The 18676-nt window shown below is 38.1% G+C and overlaps 2 pseudogenes across 1 annotated transcript; both read right to left on the bottom strand.

The window, feature by feature from the left end:
* Window positions 1–1612: 1612 nt before the first annotated feature.
* LOC101175123 lies at window positions 1613–7072 on the bottom strand (annotated as a pseudogene).
* Window positions 7073–12182: 5110 nt separating this feature from the next.
* On the bottom strand, window positions 12183–14027 carry LOC101170012 (annotated as a pseudogene). The gene is made up of 2 exons (XR_911593.3): window positions 13893–14027; window positions 12183–13810 (listed from the first exon to the last, which is right to left on the bottom strand). The product of XR_911593.3 is annotated as a UDP-glucuronosyltransferase 2A2 pseudogene (transcript).
* Window positions 14028–18676: the final 4649 nt, after the last annotated feature.

Raw genomic sequence — 18676 nt, 5'->3', positions numbered from 1 at the left:
AAGCTCACATTGTTTGTTTTTGAAATGATCAAATTCTATTTTTACAATTTTAGGGGTATTTTGATGTCAAAATTTAAAGGCAAAAAATCCTGTCTTTTCTTTCCCATTTATTGGGGAGGATGATGATGAAGTTGCGTGCAAAATTTCTTGAATGTTGCATGAAGATATTAAAAGTATGAAGAAAATAAAAACTAACAAGGTATTGTTTTAGTGAAACTTAATGAAGCAGGAAAAGACTTGTAACCTCCGGGTACCCCAAACAATCACTAACTATACTGTGGCTTGTACACTTTTATTGTTTTCACACTGCTGTGGATGATTGACAGAAATATATGACCTGCATTATGTGGAATGATTACATAAATAATTATAGTTTTTGATTATGCATTTACTTATTTTCTTGTGTGGAACGTTGTGTGTGTGGCCAATGGCCGTGTCTGGCTTGCTGCAAACTGAACTAGCCGGCATGAATTACCATATAAGGGCATGGAAGTGCTGGAATCTGTTTCTGTTCTTTGTCTTTGCCGAAGAAGGGATGCGGACCTAACTGTCCCTCGCACCATGAGCGGCTGGTCTCTTAATCTCGTGCTTTTACGGATAGATACAGAGACATGACTTGATTTCCACGTGTTGGGTAGTAAAAATTTGCTTTTCATGAAGGGGACCTCAGACCAGGATGGAGCAGAAGCGAAGCACTTCTTTTCTGTAGATGCCCCTGGCTCTCCATTTTGCAAAAAGGTTAAAACTTCATGCAGACTCGTGTGGTTTTTCTTTTCCCATTTGCACATCAGGTTTTTGGTGTTCTTAATCACTCGAACCTTGGAAGGGCCTACGCGGCCGCAACAATTGCAATAAGACAAACATACACAAAGCAATACTAAACAAACCTTAACCAAGAAAAGGATATGTTCTGACGGGACATGATCCTTTAAACTTGTCAGGCTTCAATTTTACCACTTGAGGCCCGCAAAAAGGTTAATAGGACTACATTTGTGCTGTTTTTCTCTTAAATAAATCAGTATAAGTCAATCTCCCTATTAAAAATGGGCGCTGTCAAAAGGTGTGTGTACTCGTGAAGTACTGCTGCTGTACTTGAGTTCTTTTAACCAACAGGCTCTCAAAAAAAGCCACAGAAATAGATGGCTATCTCTGACTTACACTTTGCCTCCCTTAATGTCGACAAAGCCTGAAAAAAGCATTCTTTCTGCAATATTGTAATAAATAACTTATTGTGAAGTCAATGTTTACTCCCCACATGTGTAAAAAAGACTGTAGGTGCAAGGATCATATTTCCTTTTGTATAGAAATGTTTAAAGTATTGTGGATACATGCAAACAAAGTCATAACACACAAACAGCCACTATAATGTACCAAAAAATCTATTTAAAATAAATTGTGCTGAACACACTGCTTTACAATTTAATTTACATTTGCAGATTTTACCCCTAGAACTTACAATCATACCCAATTTAAAGTTTAAAAAAATTAAAAACGTTTCCGAACACTGTACGGACACAGGGATGCCAGTATAGCTTAGTCAGTTTGTTAGTTCATTTTAGTATTTTCCTATTGAACTATTCATGATCCTTTTGAGTTCATGTTTACTTCAAAGCCCATCGAGACGACTGTTGTTGTGATTATGGGCTATACAAATAAAATTGAATTGAATTGTAAAAACTATCAACAATTAAAAAATGTTCATTAGTAAAACAGAATCATGTGCTTAAAGTTGCAAATCCTCATTCACGTTTCACTTTACGTTTACAAACTGCTCTGAATAAACACCTGATGAACATGAAGGAGGTCAGAAACACGAGCAGCACTGCTGCAGTCAGGAACAGAACCACATCCACAGAGTGGTAGGAGAACCATGACATGTTGTAGGACTGAGCTTTCAGGTGAGCAGCACCTTTGTGTCTCATGACAAACTCTATCCAGAAGAGAGCTTTGTCCATCGGCTTCACTGGCTGATCTCTGTGCAGCCTGGAGAGTCTCTGCATGTTCATCCTGTAGGAGGGTTCAGTCAGGACTTCCTGTATGGCCTTCGGGAAGCTTTCATCTTTGTCCACTGTGGATACTGAGAGAATTTTTGCTCCCCCTCTTTCCTGCAGCCGGAGAAGGTTGTCATACTGATCAAAATACATGGGCAGACCCACAACTGGGACTCCGTGATAAATGGCTTCTTGGACTCCATTAGTTCCTCCATGAGCCACAAACAGCTTGATCTTTGGATGTCCTAGAAGGTCATTCTGAGGCATCCAGTCCACCACTAAAGTGTTGTTGCCTAAAGAGGCAGGTCTTTTGCCTTTGTACCTCCAGATAACTTTCTGTGGCAGTTTAGCAAAAGCTGCAGCGATCCCATTTGCCAAGTCATCAGGAAGTTCACTGACAAATGTTCCCATTGGCATGATGATGACTCCATGTTCTCCAGAACTCTGTACAAACTCCTCCAAATGTTCAGGAAGGGGTTTAGCAGATTTACACTGAAACCCTCCCATGTACACAACATTGGGCATTGTGGGGCGTGGATAGTCAAACACAAAATCTGTTTTCATCAACCAAATGTCTGCATCTGTCTTGATCTGATTGAAGTCATGATCAGGACCAAGGTACTTGTCACATGTCGGTTGGTATATTTGCTTAGCTAACACATCATTTTGTACGTATGTTAATAAATAAAAAAATATGTTTTTAACTCTTTGCAAAAAGGTCATCCTGTCAGTGTTGCCTGATCCTGTTACAGGAACGTAGGATAAAGGAGAAGGAGCGATGGAGAAATGAGCCTCTTCAACTATTAACCAGCGACCCATATAAACCAATGGAAGATTTAAATATTTGGCCAAAATGGCTCCACCACCCCAACAGGGGTCAGCCAGTACCAGATCAAACCTGCTCTCATGCAAGGTTTTTATCAGCGCCAGATCATCTAGCATGGCTGACACAAACTCACATAAAACTGTGTGGAAATCTTTAAAAATACCAATCATACCGATGGTCATGTGGACAAAACCTGTCAAAGGGAGGGTACCGCGCCCAAACTACACAGTTTCTTTCATAACGTTTTTGATTAACTTCTCATCTATGTTTTTCTCCACAGAAATTGATAATGTTTTGTAATAGGACGAGTTCTCCTTAATGTACCAGCTTTTGCTGGAACGGACAACAGTCAAGCTGTGTCCTCTGGAGTGTAAAGCTTGAAGTAGGATGTCCATGTTGATCCAGTGGCTGCCCTCTGCAGGAATGACCAGGATGTTGCCCCCATGACAGAAGTGGAGCGTGAGGAGGACCAACAAAGCACTGCAGCCCTGGGTCAGCTTCATCTGTCGTTAAAGCAATCAGAACAGATAAATGTTTATGGCTCTGAGGAATTACTTCAATCTTTATCGCAGCATAAAACATTACAGAAAAACAAACATAAAAAAGCCATCCATAATATAAAGTACAGAATAAAAATGTTATGAGAAAAAAATATAGTTTATATGAAAAAGGTCCCTGTTTTAGATACATAATGTGCTTTTGATTTCACAATGTGTGTTTAATAACAGAGTCAAAGACGAATGTGTTCTCAAAACTGAGTATGTTTTAGTCCACTGGGGTCCAAACTGCTGTAGTTGTTTTCCAAGTAACCATGTCCTGGATTTTCCCGATTGCCTATATACCATATGATTCCAGGGATTTATTGACAGAACACACCTGATCCATGAAATCAGAAACAACTAAGGAAGGCTACCCTGGAGAACAAGCAGGCCAGTAGCTCTGGAGGACTGTAGGGTTGAGAGATCACTCAGCAGACTGTTCAATCCAGAAAAATCAATTCAAAAAGGCTTTTATAGTTCTTTCTTTGTGTAACATTCAACAGAGGTGATAAAAGAATCCAAATAAACAGACAAATGTTCAAACAGTGGCGGAGCTGGAACATTTTATATGGGGGTGCTGACGGGGGCAGAAAACTTTTGAAGGGGATGAGAGAAGCAGAGGAAGGGGGGGGGGGCGTCCTTTCTGCGTATTTTTGAAAGGCTAAAAAAAGGCTTTTCAAAAAGTTTTATTCTCATATTTTTTGTGTTATTGTTGGGGTGCTTTATAAAACAAATGCTTAGAGGAGCTTGTATTGTTGACTCAAAAATTGAGGGAAAAAGTGGGGGGCAAGGTTTTTTTCTGTGGGGGGCAGCTGCCCCCCTTTGCTCCCCACAGCCAGTAGCGCCTCCAGAAATTTTTCATGGGGGTGGCCGGTAGGGGGCCACATTAAATCTTGGGGTGGCACACAAAAACCATGAGCTAAATTTTTTTAATTCATTCTACTAAACATAGTAAAACAACCTTTAGAAAACCAACAGAAAGTAAAATGCCTACTGATTTTTTTCTAGAACATTAACTTATAGTTGATACTACTATAGATTCTAGTAGATATCATTAGGCCAGTGTTTTTCAACCATTTTTGAGCCACGGCACACTTTAACTTTGACAGAAATCCCGCGGCAAACCAGCAAAATAAAATGTAAAAAAATTTTTAGAAAAAAAGGAGAAACTCATAGTCTGTTTTGATCTACAGTCCCTCTGCAATCTCACATGCATTTTTGTGATTATTGTGGCAGAAAAAGCTGATGTAATAAAAGTTAAGTGAAAAGATTCAAAAACTGTTTGATGTGTGTTCGTTGTTGTTACAAGACGTTAAGAGGATAGACTCATTGTGCGCTGAGATGCTGTCACTTTAACCCAATGCATCATGGGAGATGTAAACAGCCGCCAAACGCAAAAAGACTAGCGTCTCTGAGTTTCATTGTTTTGTTCACTTTTTTCACGGTCTGACACCGGATTCTGTGGAAAGCTACACCACTAAAGATGAGCTTTATCTGGTACTTTTGTTGGAACTGAGCGGCTTTATGAGCAGAATCAGAACAAGGAAGTGAAGACTTTAACCACTTCTGATTGGTCAGACTGATGACATGTGATTAAGCCTCCTAGAATGATTGGTGGAGACAGTAAAAGGGGCGTGACCTTTCAGAAAACAGTTAAAACTGCAGCTAAATCGGGGTACCGTCATTCTTATCAAAATGTTTTTAATAGAATCAAATAAACACAAAGAAAAAAAGTATTTACGATCTTTCATATCCTAATTTCAAAGTGTTTTATCAGGGGCTGTTTGGATGAACACAGAGCTGATATCCTGGATATGGAAAATGTTTTAGACCAGTTAATGACGGTAATTTCCCACGGCACACTGGTGCGCTGCGGCACACTGGTTGAAAAACACTGCATTAATTCTAACTTCACCAGTTGGTCCAGGAACAGGTGGAAGACTTTTTGCTGAGTTCTGCCTTGTTTCTCTGAGCAATGATGCTGACTGTCCCTCATCAGATGCCGTCTCATCTTTGTCTTCCTCATTCTCTTCTGTCATTCATGCTGGCTGTGGATCATGCTGCTCTGTCTCATCTTCCTCCTCCTCACTACACCTCTGTTGCTCCCCTACCATCTCTTTCGCTCCTTCTGCTGTACTTTTCTTCTTAAAATAAGAATATATGTTGAATTTCTCTTCATTCTCTGAAAATTGACTTACACAAGCATCAACTATGACTATAGGTAACTATATGTGGAAACAGGACAAAAACCCATCAAAATGTTGTGGTAACACAACAACCAGTGCTTAAATATTGCCATAAAAATGAGAGGTGCGTGTGACAGGGCCATTCTTTTTTACATATTAATGAAAAGTAATGGCACATTCACCACCGCTGATGATGTCGGCGTATTTGCACCAAGTATTTGCGCAAAATACAGATCAGGTGACCTAAAGTACAGTAAAGAGATTGTTAAAGGACACCACTGAAAATATTTAACAGGCATGAAAAGAAATGTAGTGTTTTGGGATGTGTGATTGTGTGTGCATGTGAGTGCGTGCGCGCGCGCATGTGTGTGTGCGTGCGTGCAGAAACTGGTGCTCGCGCGATGCAGAAAGAGAGGGGGAGAGCGCGTGTGAGTGTGTGGAGCACATACACACGCGGTCAGTCGCCGTTTTGGACTTAAGGAAACAGTACTAAAGAAAGTTCACCTTTAGTAACTGAGACTGGTTCTTTTGTCAAACCGGCCCGGAGGCTCTGGGGGTTCGAACGCGGAAATGAACCCCACGTCTTATACATGTTCTGCGTCCAGCGGCTCGTCTTTAGATGTCTGCGCACTCAAAGGCAGCAGGGAGGGGAGGAGGTGTCGGCCTGTTTAGGTGATCAGAGCGACTTGCCCGCTTGCTGGCTGTGCATTTGGGATGAAATGCACAGCCACTGGGGCACAGCCACTCCGACACCTGGCCACTGGGGTGGCTCCACCCCCAGGTAAAAATAAGGGAATAAGTTTTAAATAATCAGACTTGTTGATATATTTTTCTATGAAATAAAAAAGTATTTAGCTCACTATTGGATAAATGCCACATTTGGGATGCAAGAAAATACATTTGTGAGAAACTGTCATGTTAATAGCAGAGAACTAAACTTTACTCCTACAGGCCTAATATCTGAAATTTCCACATGAGACTTCTTCTTTGATCAAATAAACAATTTAAATGGCCCACTTTGTTTTGGTCAGATCATGTTTCCTATCTCTACCCGAGTTGCTTAATTCCTCTGGGAATGGGCCAACAACAGTTTCCTGTTCCCTGAAAGGAACGGACAATTTTCTAAAGAATTTACTGGTAAAAATAATAATAATAATAATAATAATAATAATAATAATAATAATAATAATAATAATAATAATAATAATAAAAAGTCGTCCTCAAAACCCACACAAATCTAAATATATATATATATATATAATTTTGTCTACTGATACATAAAACAAAGGGGAAAAACATGTTTGCATGATGTGTTTGCTCGAAACATTTAAAGTCCGGGAAGCCATTTGATTTTAAATCAGTTTTAACGTATGGCATGCAGCATGATTGTAGCATGTTAGTTTACCGCTGTTGACACACTGTCCGTGGTGTGAACTGAACGAAAGCGTCTTACTCACCGTGACAGTGACGCGGGGAGCCTGGCTGCAGCACTTCCAGCAGCGTCCGCTTTGAAAAAAATAAAAAATAATGAGTTATAACGATAGAGAAGACATCACGTGATTCCTCACGGTAGGCAAGCACCGCCATCTTGGTGAGGTCAAGTCACTGCTGCAGTGCATGCATGTGAACACATTTTTTGTAAAATGCCAGTTCATTCTGCGGGGTTCAACTGCCAAAATCGGAGAAATGAGTCCACGAAGGAGAAAGGCACAGCATTTGACAGGTAAGTTCTATATTTTTTTTCTTTTTAATGCTGCAGGGGCTTCATTAGTACACATGTTGACATGCATGATGCTGCAGGGCTATTATAATCAGCATGCTGCATGAATGAAGTCCGTATAATTTGCTGTCGACATAAATGTAAACTTTATTTTGTTAAACCTATATACAGTATACTAGGACTAGGCTGTTATAGTAATATAGATTTAGACATTTCTGACTTTTCTGTCTGAGTATTCTGTAGATTTTGACATTTCTGAACTTTTCTCGCAGGTTTCCAATGGATTCAGACTTAAGGAAAAAGTGGGCCTTAGCAATAAAAAGAGCTAACCCAGTTGGATCACTGTGGTGACCAACTAGCAATACACTCGGGCTATGTTCAAAACAGTTTGTGGAACCAGATTTTGATAAGGCTGGCCAGACTGCTTGAAACCCGGCACCATACCATCTGTGTTACATACACCAAAGTGATCACTCACATGAATCAGTATGGTAAATCTATTGTTTTTTTTTTGTTTTTTTTTTTTTTTTTAGGGTAAATCCATTGTTAACTTTTGGGCTTTTAGTTGACTTATTGTTATTATTAATTGACTTATTTATTGTTAGTTATTCTTTTAATTGACTTACTATTGATTTATTATTTTCTATTACTATTATTGACTTATTGTTGGGATTTTCTCAATAATTTAAATTACATGTCAAGTAGGTCTAAAACTTTAAATGTTTAGAAACTATTTTTAAAAATTCTTTGTAATAATTTTTTTATCTGAAAGAAGTCCAACTGTGCATGTTTCATTAAGGTTTGAGCTTTTAAGGCTGCCTCTCTTATTTAACAACAAATGATGTATCTATATCCTCCTGAGACCTGGCCCATTCACTTATGTCCTTTATAATGGACATTTTGTTTACCTGTATATTTTTAAGGAATTAAGAGATACCTTTCCAAATCCTATTCTTCTCTGTAGAGGACATCCTGGGCTTTTCATTGATGTGTCATGTGATGAGTTTGCATGCTGGGAACTTTAAGTTTTACCTCTACAAAGATGGGTTCCATGCCATTTACCTAATTTTATGGAAAGGTGAAAGGCAAGTCAAATATTATGTATCTATTCCTTTTTTTACCATGATAATGATATATTCTTGGTCATAAACATGTTAGGAACAATATTTTTAGATCTGAAAAAAGTTTCATGTTTTCAGTTTTAAAACAGCAGGCATTTAATGAATGTCCACTGTAGAGGACACCTGGACCATTTTAATGTATTTAATGGCTGCACATGATTTTAGGATGAAAAAGAGGAGCAGAGAGGATTCTATACCAGATAGTTGAGAGAGATTCAGATTTGGAGCTTTCAGATATAAAAAAGTATGAGGAGGTTGAGATTCAGGAAAAAAATAACTGTTATTTTTTTAAATAACTTGATTTTTTTGTGTTTTTTAAACGTCCATCATAACAGGTTTACACCTACCAGGGCGCCCTGCCTATCAAGATGATGCCAAAGTTTGTAAATACCGGAGTTCAATCTTGTACTTTTCACAGTACATTGATAACATTTTTGAGGATCTGTTTTTGATCTAGTTTTGTTCCAACTACCGGGGGAATCACACTCCTCAGCCTCTCTAGGAAAGTCTATAGGCCACAGTACTGGAGAAGATAGTCGGTCCGATAGTCGAACCTCAGATCCAGGAACAACAGTTGGGTTTCCGTCCTGGTCGTGGAACAGTATAACAGCTCTACACCCTCTCTGGGGTGCTGGAGGGAATGCGGGAGTTCGCTCATTCAGTCCAGAGAAGGCGTTCGACCACGTCCCCCATATTCTGTGGAGGGTACTATGGGATTATGGGGTCCGGGGAGCCTTACTGAGGGCTGTCTGGTCTCTGCATGACCGGAGCAAGAGCTTGGTTCGCATAGCCGGCAGTAAGTCAAACCTGTTCCCGGTGCACGTTGGAGTCCAGCAGGTCTGCCCTTTATCACCGGTTCTGTTCATAGTTTTTATGGACAGAATTTCTAGGGCACAGGCAGGGGCCGGAGGGGGTCTGGTTTAGGGACCACAGTTTCATCTCTGCTCTTTGCAGATGATGTTGCCCTGTTTGCTTCATTAAGCCGGGACCTCCAGCATGCATTGGAGTGGTTTGTGGTAGAGTGTGAAGTGGCCGGGATGAGGGTCAGCACCGCTATATCTGAGGCCATGGTTCTCGACCAAAGAAAGGTAGTTTGCCATCTCTCGGTGGGTAGAGTGTCCCTGCCCCAGGTGGAGAAGTTTAAATATCTTGGAGTCTTGTCCATGAGTAAGGGAAGACAGGAGCATGAGATTGACAGGCGGATCGGAGCAGCGTCCATAGTTATGCGGCTGCTGTTCCGGTCCATTGTGGTGAGAGAGCTGAGCCGGAAAAAAAAAGCTCTCAATTTACCGGTCGATCTTCCTCTGTAGCAGATGGGCCAACTAGTAACAAAAGAGTGATACAGAATTTTATTGTTTTAGAACAAAATTTAATGTTTTTTGGGTAAATATCACTTTAAAGATTTAATCTGCTCCTTTTTTCTGGTTTTCCAAATTGACTTCTATTTTCACAGAAATATCGTCCTGTTATCCTCTACAGTGGACCTGTTGGGAAATTAAATAAAAAACATTTTTAAAAAAAATTAAAATTGTAAGGTGTTTATTTAGGCCCAAATGGATAGGAAATCACAAAAAAACAGTAATTGTAAGACACTTTTTTTTCCTCGGTTCTCAGGAGGATATATATTAGATATATCATATATATACATATGCATGTATAAATATATACATACATACACACACACATATATATATATATATATACACACACATATATATATATATATATATACATACATACACACATATACATATATACACATATACATATATATATTTATACACATATATATGTATCAGTGACGTGCAGTCAGGAGAGGCAGGTGAGGCTGTGCCTCACCTATCATTATGGAAAGAAAAGAGAAAAATAAATTCAATTATTATATTTAATCAGTAATTTGTGTTTTGCAGTCATTTTCCATTTAAATGTACCATTTTTGGGTGTTTTTTTCTTTTCAAAATCGCTGAATTTCCGCATTTGCCGTTCAGATACTAAGAAGTGACGTGCGATGAGGCACCAGCCCGCTGACCCTCACCTTGGATTGCGCAATACCTATGCAGTCAGACGGTACTGCTCTCTCTGTATGTCAGTTCAATCACTTGTACTATATGAGCTGAGTTTACATAAATCAGCAGATGTATATGATGTACAGTGTTTGCTTTTATAAATAACTGTATGTGATGGACGTGTTTCTTGTGCTGAGTGCTTAACGCCTGCAAAAAAGCCGCTGGGTGAGGCCAGCAGTTCTCGTGCCTCATGCTAGGGGGCGCCGGTGAGCCCTGAGATTATGACGCTAAAAATACTAGAATAAGTGAAAGCAAGTGGCAAGTCATTTTCTTCAGAAGGAGCGGCGTATGGACTTTATTTACAAGTAAAGGTAAGACGATAATAACGTTTGTGCTTTTTTCTATGCTGCAGTTTGTATATGAAAAAAACATGTTGAAATAATATTTTAAACAAAACACGTTAACTGTTGTCAAATGGTGAATAATTTACTCAGTATGGTTCATATGTTTGTAAATCTGACTAATGACGTCAGTGCCTCACCAGCCATTAACCTCACCGCACGTCACTGATATGTATATATATATGTATATATACATATACATATATATATATATATATATATATATATATATATAATATAAAAAGCTACTTAGATGCCACTAAAGGCAATAGAAAGCAATGTCATGTGGCCGCTGATGGCTTCTCAAGCGGGCGTGTCTCCTCTAGCAATATAACTCATTGGTCACGCGCGGCGCTTCTGCTCACATGGACCAATTGGAGAGGACGGACCAGCGGCGTCAATGAAGTTAGATATTTATTTATTTATTATTTTTATTGAACGTATGTGGAATACAAGTTAAAAATGTATCATTTATAACAATAAAAGGCAAGAGTGAAATACAGTTCTGACTACAAGTCAACATTGTTTTAACTTTTGAAATTCTTAGCTATTCAGTACAAAAGAAAACGTAATATACTGTAACGATCAAGCCAGATCGTCACTTCAGCGGGGTAGCGAAGCCAACTGCTCATGAAGAGGCTTCAAGGGAGAGCTGTCTGTGCCCCATACACCGCACGACCCCGGACAGTCTCAAGGACACACAAACAGCCAAACAGCATGGAGTGTCACTTAAGTTCACCCTCTGACTCAAGGTTTCACCCTAAAGCTCCCCACTTCCCATGAGCCTTTGGGGCTGAAGGCAGGGCCAACCCCCAGGTCGCTACAATACTTTTCTTTTTAAACAAACTGGTGGTAAAGAATAACCAAACTAAACATTCACAGAGGGGTCTGTGAAGGTAAATCAGGGGTCTTTCAACACTTGCAATATCGTCAAACAAATTGTTGATTCTCTGCTTTTCCACTCTTATTTCACTTTTGGACCTTGATTTCCAAGTCAAATGCAAAACATATTTCGTTCTTTCCTTTTATATTTTCTTATTATTAGCCTCAGAGAGCCATGTTTAGCACTACTTGTCGAGTTTTTGTCAGATAATTGTGTGGTGTCTGTTAGAGTTTATTCTTAGCAAGAAGACATTTTCTATGTTGGAAATTTATTTGTTTAAAACAAGACTTGTTAGAGAAAAACGTGTAACTTTCTCAATTTATTTTCATTTTGAAATTATAAATTTTTTAAATTTACCATTGGGTAGGGTTTTCTCTACAAACCAGTAATCGCCTTAAAAGCAATGGCTCCACATTTCAAAAATGTGTTTAATTGAAGCATTCATTCTTTACCAGTAAAATAATACAATATAATAAAATTATAGTAATAAGAAGTCTAAAAACTTGATCTCACGAGCTAATTATTAATTACTTTTATTGTTCAAATCTAAATTCTATTCGTGTTTCACTTTACATTTACAAACAGCTCTGAATAAACACCTGATGAACACGAAGGAGGTCAGAAACACGAGCAGCACCGCTGCAGTCAGGAACAGAACCACATCCGCAGAGTGGTAGGAGAACCATGACATGTTGGAGGACTGAGCTTTCAGGTGAGCAGCACCTTTGTGTCTCATGACAAACTCTATCCAGAAGAGAGCTTTGTCCATCGGCTTCACTGGCTGATCTCTGTGCAGCCTGGAGAGTCTCTGCATGTTCATCCTGTAGGAGGGTTCAGTCAGGACTTCCTGTATGGCCTTAAGGAAGCTGTCATCTTTGTCCACTGTGGTTATTGACAGAACTATAGCTCCATCTCTTGCTTGTAGACGGAGAAGGTTGTCATATTGGTCAAAAAACAAAGGCAGACCCACAACTGGGACTCCGTGGTACAAAGTCTCTTGGACTCCATTAGTTCCTCCATGAGCCACAAACAGCTTGATCTTTGGATGTCCTAGAAGGTCATTCTGAGGCATCCAGTCCACGACTAAAGTGTTGTTGCCTAAAGAGGCAGGTCTTTTGCCTTTGTACCTCCAGATTACTTTCTGTGGCAGTTTAGCAAAAGCTGCAGCGATCTCATTTGCCAAGTCATCAGGAAGTTCACTGACAAATGTTCCCAGAGACATGATGATGACTCCATGTTCTCCAGAACTCTGTACAAACTCCTCCAAATGTTCAGGAAGGGGTTTAGCAGGTTTACACTGAAACCCTCCCATGTACACAACATTGGGCATTGTGGGGCGTGGATAGTCAAACACAAAATCTGTTCTCATCAACCAAATGTCTGCATCAAGAACCAAACGATTAAAGTCATGATCAGGACCGAGGAACTTGTCACATATTGGCTGGTAAACATAATTAACGGCTGTGTAGCTTTGCAGTTGTGTTACAAGGTACAAAAACATGTTTTTAACTCTTTGAAAGAAGTTCATTCTATCAGTATTTCCTGATCCTACTATTGGGACATAGGATAAAGGTGACGGAGCGATGGCAAAATGAGCCTCTTCGGGTACTAACCAGCGAACATTAAAAACCAAAGGAAGATTTAAATATTTAGCCAGAATGACTCCGCCCCCCCAGCATGGGTCAGTAAGCATCACGTCAAACTTGCTCTCATTTAAAGTTTTCATCAAAGCTTTGTCATTCATTGCAGCTGTCACAAATTCACCCACAGGTTCGTGAGCTTCTCTTAATTTACCAATCATACCTAGGCTCATATGCAGGAAGCTTGTTATAGGGAGAGCCCCACGCTGAAAGTGAATAAACTCAGTTATAAATTCAGTAATTAACTTTTGATCCATGCTCCTCTCCACTGGGACGGTGAAACTCTTGTAATGGGGCGCGTGCTCCTTGATGTACCAACTCTTGCTTGAGCGCAGAACGGTCAAGCTGTGTCCTCTGGAGTGTAAAGCTTGAAGTAGGATGTCCATGTTGATCCAATGGCTGCCCTCTGCAGGAAAAACCAAGATGTTGCCTCCATGACAGAAGCTGGTTGTGAGGACGAGAACCAGCAAAGCACAGCAGCACAGAGGCAACTTCATCTGTGATTAAAAAAAACAAAAACAAGTGACACTGATTTACCTGCATGCATTTATTTCTCTAAGACAAATTATTGGTACTCACTCTTTTTCCAAGCAGACAGGAAATTATTTTAAGGGAATTTGGTGTGAACCATCAGCACGCCAAACGCTGAAAAATACAGCAATTCAGGTGCTTCAAGTGCACTTCAGCTCAGAGGACCTTTCAAGCTAAAGTCAGTAATAATCAGTCTGTGTGCAAAGAGCATCAGATAAAACGTTTACTGATTGACAGAATCAGTGCAATGACATCTAAAAGCAATTCAATCATTCAAACAAAAGTATTCTTTGGTACCTTTACGGTGCAATTATGTGCCTTGAAAAAAACAAATGCATTTAAAACTTACTTGTAAAGTTGTGTTTGCCAACTTTTAATGTGTTCTTACAACTTGTGGAACCTTTATATAAATTAAAAAGCTCATCATTGTAAGAAACAAGAAATCAACTTGTTCTTTTGCCAGTTTGCTGCATAGCAATATCTTTTCTCCTCTCAACAGAAAAAACAAATGGTGAAAAATATATTTATTTCTTTTTCTTTTCCAACTATTATTTTCTCATTTTAATCTAAATTTTGAGAAACACTTTTAAAATTGAAAACAGTCAGAATTTCTTATAGCTTTCACCCGTATTTTCATTGTTTTACAGCTCATGTTTTAGTATCAATCCTTCACCCAAAGTGACACATTTATTTATTTTATGACTCAAAATACAAACAGTAGAAAGGATAATCAGAACATTGCAGCTGACATGAGACGCGGCCATTACTCTTCCACCGTTAGGCCAATCAGTTTGTTTCAATAATGCAAATTTTTAAACCTTATCCACCTGACCAGAAAAAGGCCATTTGATCCTTTTCTTTAAATGCACCAAAAACAACAATTTCCAGAATTTTCCATCCCTTCAGATTTGGTGTAATCAAAAATCTCCAATTGTCCTCTGTAGATACCAAAAGGAATGAATTCAGTGGTGTGCATTGGCTGGGAGATATTCAGGTTTAAAAGTGTCCTCTGTAGAGGTTGATGGAGGAGATTATTAAGGCTTACAAATTTTTTAACCTTCCTTTATTGTTTTTTTCCAACTCATTTTTGTGTAGTTTAACAATTACACAAGTCAAACAGGTACCTGTTTGGAATTACAGCTGAAGCTTTGGATCACGTGTCAAACTCAAGGCCCGCGGGCCAAATGTGGCTTTACGTGGCCCACAGAACATATAAGTTGATAATTTTTGTAAAATAAAAATTGGTGTGTATTTATTCATATCTATGGGGAATTGGACTTGAAATATCTGATTGGGCAACTATACATTAGGACTTAAACACTGTCCGTATAACCTACCTAACCTGACAGAATCAAATTTAAAAGGATTTATACTAGAGTAACAAGCAAACATATTTTTTTTTATGCAACTGTAATTGTCACTTTAAAAAGTTATAATAAATAAACAAAGGAGTTATTTAACATTAAGGAGTACAGTAGTTACATTTATTTTTCATTACATTTAGTTTCATGCATAAGTTATATCTGGCCCTTTGAGGACAGCCGCTTTGCTGATGTGGCCCTCGGTGAAAATGAGTTTGACACCCCTGCTTTAGATGCTTGAAGGTGCTTGCTTTAACATTGAGGGGAAACTTTCTTTGACCTATTCTCTTAAGAGATTTTGCAACCAGTAAATAATAATGTTTAGTTTGTAAAATCCTTTATCCTAAAAAAAAGGAAGATTTTAATTAGTTTTTTTAAGTTTCCTAAACTTTTTTGGTAAGAAAAGATAAAAACATTTAATTTCAGGGAAAATTATAAACATTTGTGAGACTTAGCAAAAGGAGAATTTCTTTTTTATTTTGACAACTGGGGAGATTGTTAAAGTTTCCTTAGAATCAACAGGAAATCATCATAATAAAGAAAGAGATATTTCTAAAAGTGACATTATTTGTGAAAGGCAACATGTACTGGCACAAAATAACACAACAGATAAATCACCTGACAAAATGTAAATGGCAGGAAAAAAAACAAGTTGCTGCAAGTTAGAAGCCATTTTTCTAGATGTACCTTAAAGCTACTGAATGTGCTTAGATTTCTTACAGAAATAAGAAAATTAATGTTGTTCTAGAAAAATCTGTTGGTAACACGTAGCGTCCCAGCTTTTTCTCACATCACTCCTGCTATAATCAGCTGCTCACAATGTTAAACCATGAATGGTATTAAAGATGAGATGGTAATGAGTGTCAGATGTTTATCCATGTTTATGAGGAACTCATGTTTAAATCTGGTAAGATCATGATAATATTTGTATCATTTTCTGAAATAAATGATTTGCACAATGTTAGTTATTGAACTAAAAAAAAGTTGGTGTGTCTTTGTTACTAACCATAACACACTGATGAATTGGAGTCTTGAATGAAAATCATTTTTACTGAGCTGCAAGGTTAAACATTACATCAGTTTCCCCTTTGTACAGACTAACTTTTGCTTATGTTTTGGTTCTGACTTGCTCTGGATTATTTGTACCTGGGAGTGGCCGGCAGTTTCTCCTGCCTTTTTTGGACACTAGGTTTACAAACTGAATCAAAGCGTGCATTAGGCTCTGTTGAGCTTTGAACCCCAGGAAGATAAGAGGTGCTGTTAACGTGCCTGATTTGTGAATGCCTGAAATAACTATTTATTTCTACAGCAGGTCACATTACATCTCTTTGACTCTTGACACATCAAGAGTCAATGATGTAGGGTGTGACCTTTGATCACACCCCACAGTGGGAGGCTCAAACGGCATGACATGACTTTACAGCACAAATCTATGGCTTGTTAAACTTGATCTTTTTCATCTTTGTACAGTTTTGTCAGTTCTGACTTGCATGGTGAAAGAGAGAGGAAGACATAAACAAGTCTGATATTCACCTCTTAGTGTAATGAATAAGATGTAGATATTATAAAATCTATTGAGGTAAAACACAACTAGATTTTGTCCTTTTGTAAAAAAAAAAATAGAAATTGTCAGATAAATTAAATACAATTTAGAACTTAAAACAACTTGAAGAAATAAAATTGAAGTTTGGTCATTTTGTTAAAGAAAAAAAACAGTTGATCGAGAGACGGACACAGGATTTGTTACTAAGTTGGACCACAATTTGTAAGAGTATCCAAGATAAGATGCTGAGTGTATTTAAAGTCCGAAATCTTAAATGTGGATAGAAAATCTGTATATAAAAATGTATGTAATATATATATATATATAAAATAAAATAAGAAAACTGTTTGGAACTGTTCCAGCCTGAGCTCCTCTATAACATCTACTGCATAGAATCTCTTCTAATCTTTTTCGATAGTTTTTGCTGATATAATGTTATAAAGTCACTGAACAGTTTAAGAAAAAATGCAGATCGTTCATGTTAACAGTTAATGAGCACAAATGTTCTCAGACCCTTTCATGGATGCGTGAGATAACGGTGAAGAAGTGACGGCCAAATGAGCCTCCCCTGATATTGGCTAGCGAGCATTATAAACTACAGGAACATTGATATATTTAGCCAAAACAATTACTCCAGCAGGAGTTAGTGAGCACCAGGTCAAATTTGCTTTCATTCAAAGTCGTAATCAGCACCGAATCATCCAGGGTGACTGAGACGAACTGCATGAATTTCAATGAATTTGCCAAACCTTCGCATCATTGCCTGGAGGCTTGTCAAGGGGAGAGCACCGCGTTCAAACTGTACGATGTCTGTGTGGCCTTATGGGTTCCCCAACCTGCTGAGTGAAGCCATCCGAAAACTAAACAGATAAGTGCAGGACAATAAAGTGGTTGGTTGGTACTAGCAGTCAAACAAACTATACAAATCTCTAATACCAAAAGGTTATTAGAATACCCATGCTAAGAGACACACAGACACCTTATAAACACCGGTTACACCACAAATAATGGATGGACCACATCAAAGCATGCACACAAACCCTGCAGCTCCAGTATGCATTCCCAGACGCCACAAACAATCCTGATGCGTACTGGTCATGCCCAACAGCACAGACCGGTGACAGCTGACGCCGTATAATGAGATGTAAATGGCACCGGGTCTGTTCATTTGGGTAGTTTATAAGAATTTTTCTGATGATAATGGTAATTACAGAGTTACACTATAATATGTTTACTTGATATTTGTACATGTAACCCTTGTGCTATCCTAGGCACTTTAACATTGGGAGTTGGGTCATCTTGACCCATTAGACAGTGCACTAAACCTTTTTTCTTCAATGATTTGTGATCTTCACTGGTGTCCATTACATGAAATCTTTTCACCTTTATCCACCTTTGTCATGTTAGGAATAACACGTCAATGTAAGGGTGGGGTCATGTAAGATAGCACAAGGGTTAATACTATACTAATATGAATAATCTGAATCAGGGCCAATAAATGATCTATGCTTCTTCATTGGTACAGTATCATATCTTTTATTATGGCATGGATTTAATTTAGTATACTAAGGATGTGGTCATACATACCTTTCCTTCTTCCCACTCCATTTTAAAGACCCAAAATCTATTAGACAAAGATTTTATTGAATGTTTTCACTGATATTTTTATATACATGTATGGTAAACACTCATTTGTACTGGTAATAAATGTACATCTACTTTTCCCCCAATCAATCTGTGAATGAATCCCCAAACTACTTTTGAAAATATAATATAATATAATATAATATAATATAATATAATATAATATAATATAATATAATATAATATAATATAATATAATATAATATAATATAATATAATATAATATAATATAATATAATATAATATAATATAATATAATATAATATAATATAATATAATATAAT

This window comes from Oryzias latipes, chromosome 3 (genome assembly GCF_002234675.1).
Source record: "Oryzias latipes chromosome 3, ASM223467v1".
Taxonomy (NCBI): Eukaryota; Metazoa; Chordata; class Actinopteri; order Beloniformes; family Adrianichthyidae; genus Oryzias; species Oryzias latipes.
The sequence above is the reverse complement of the archived record's forward strand: the minus strand, read 5'-3'. Positions and strand labels throughout refer to the sequence as shown.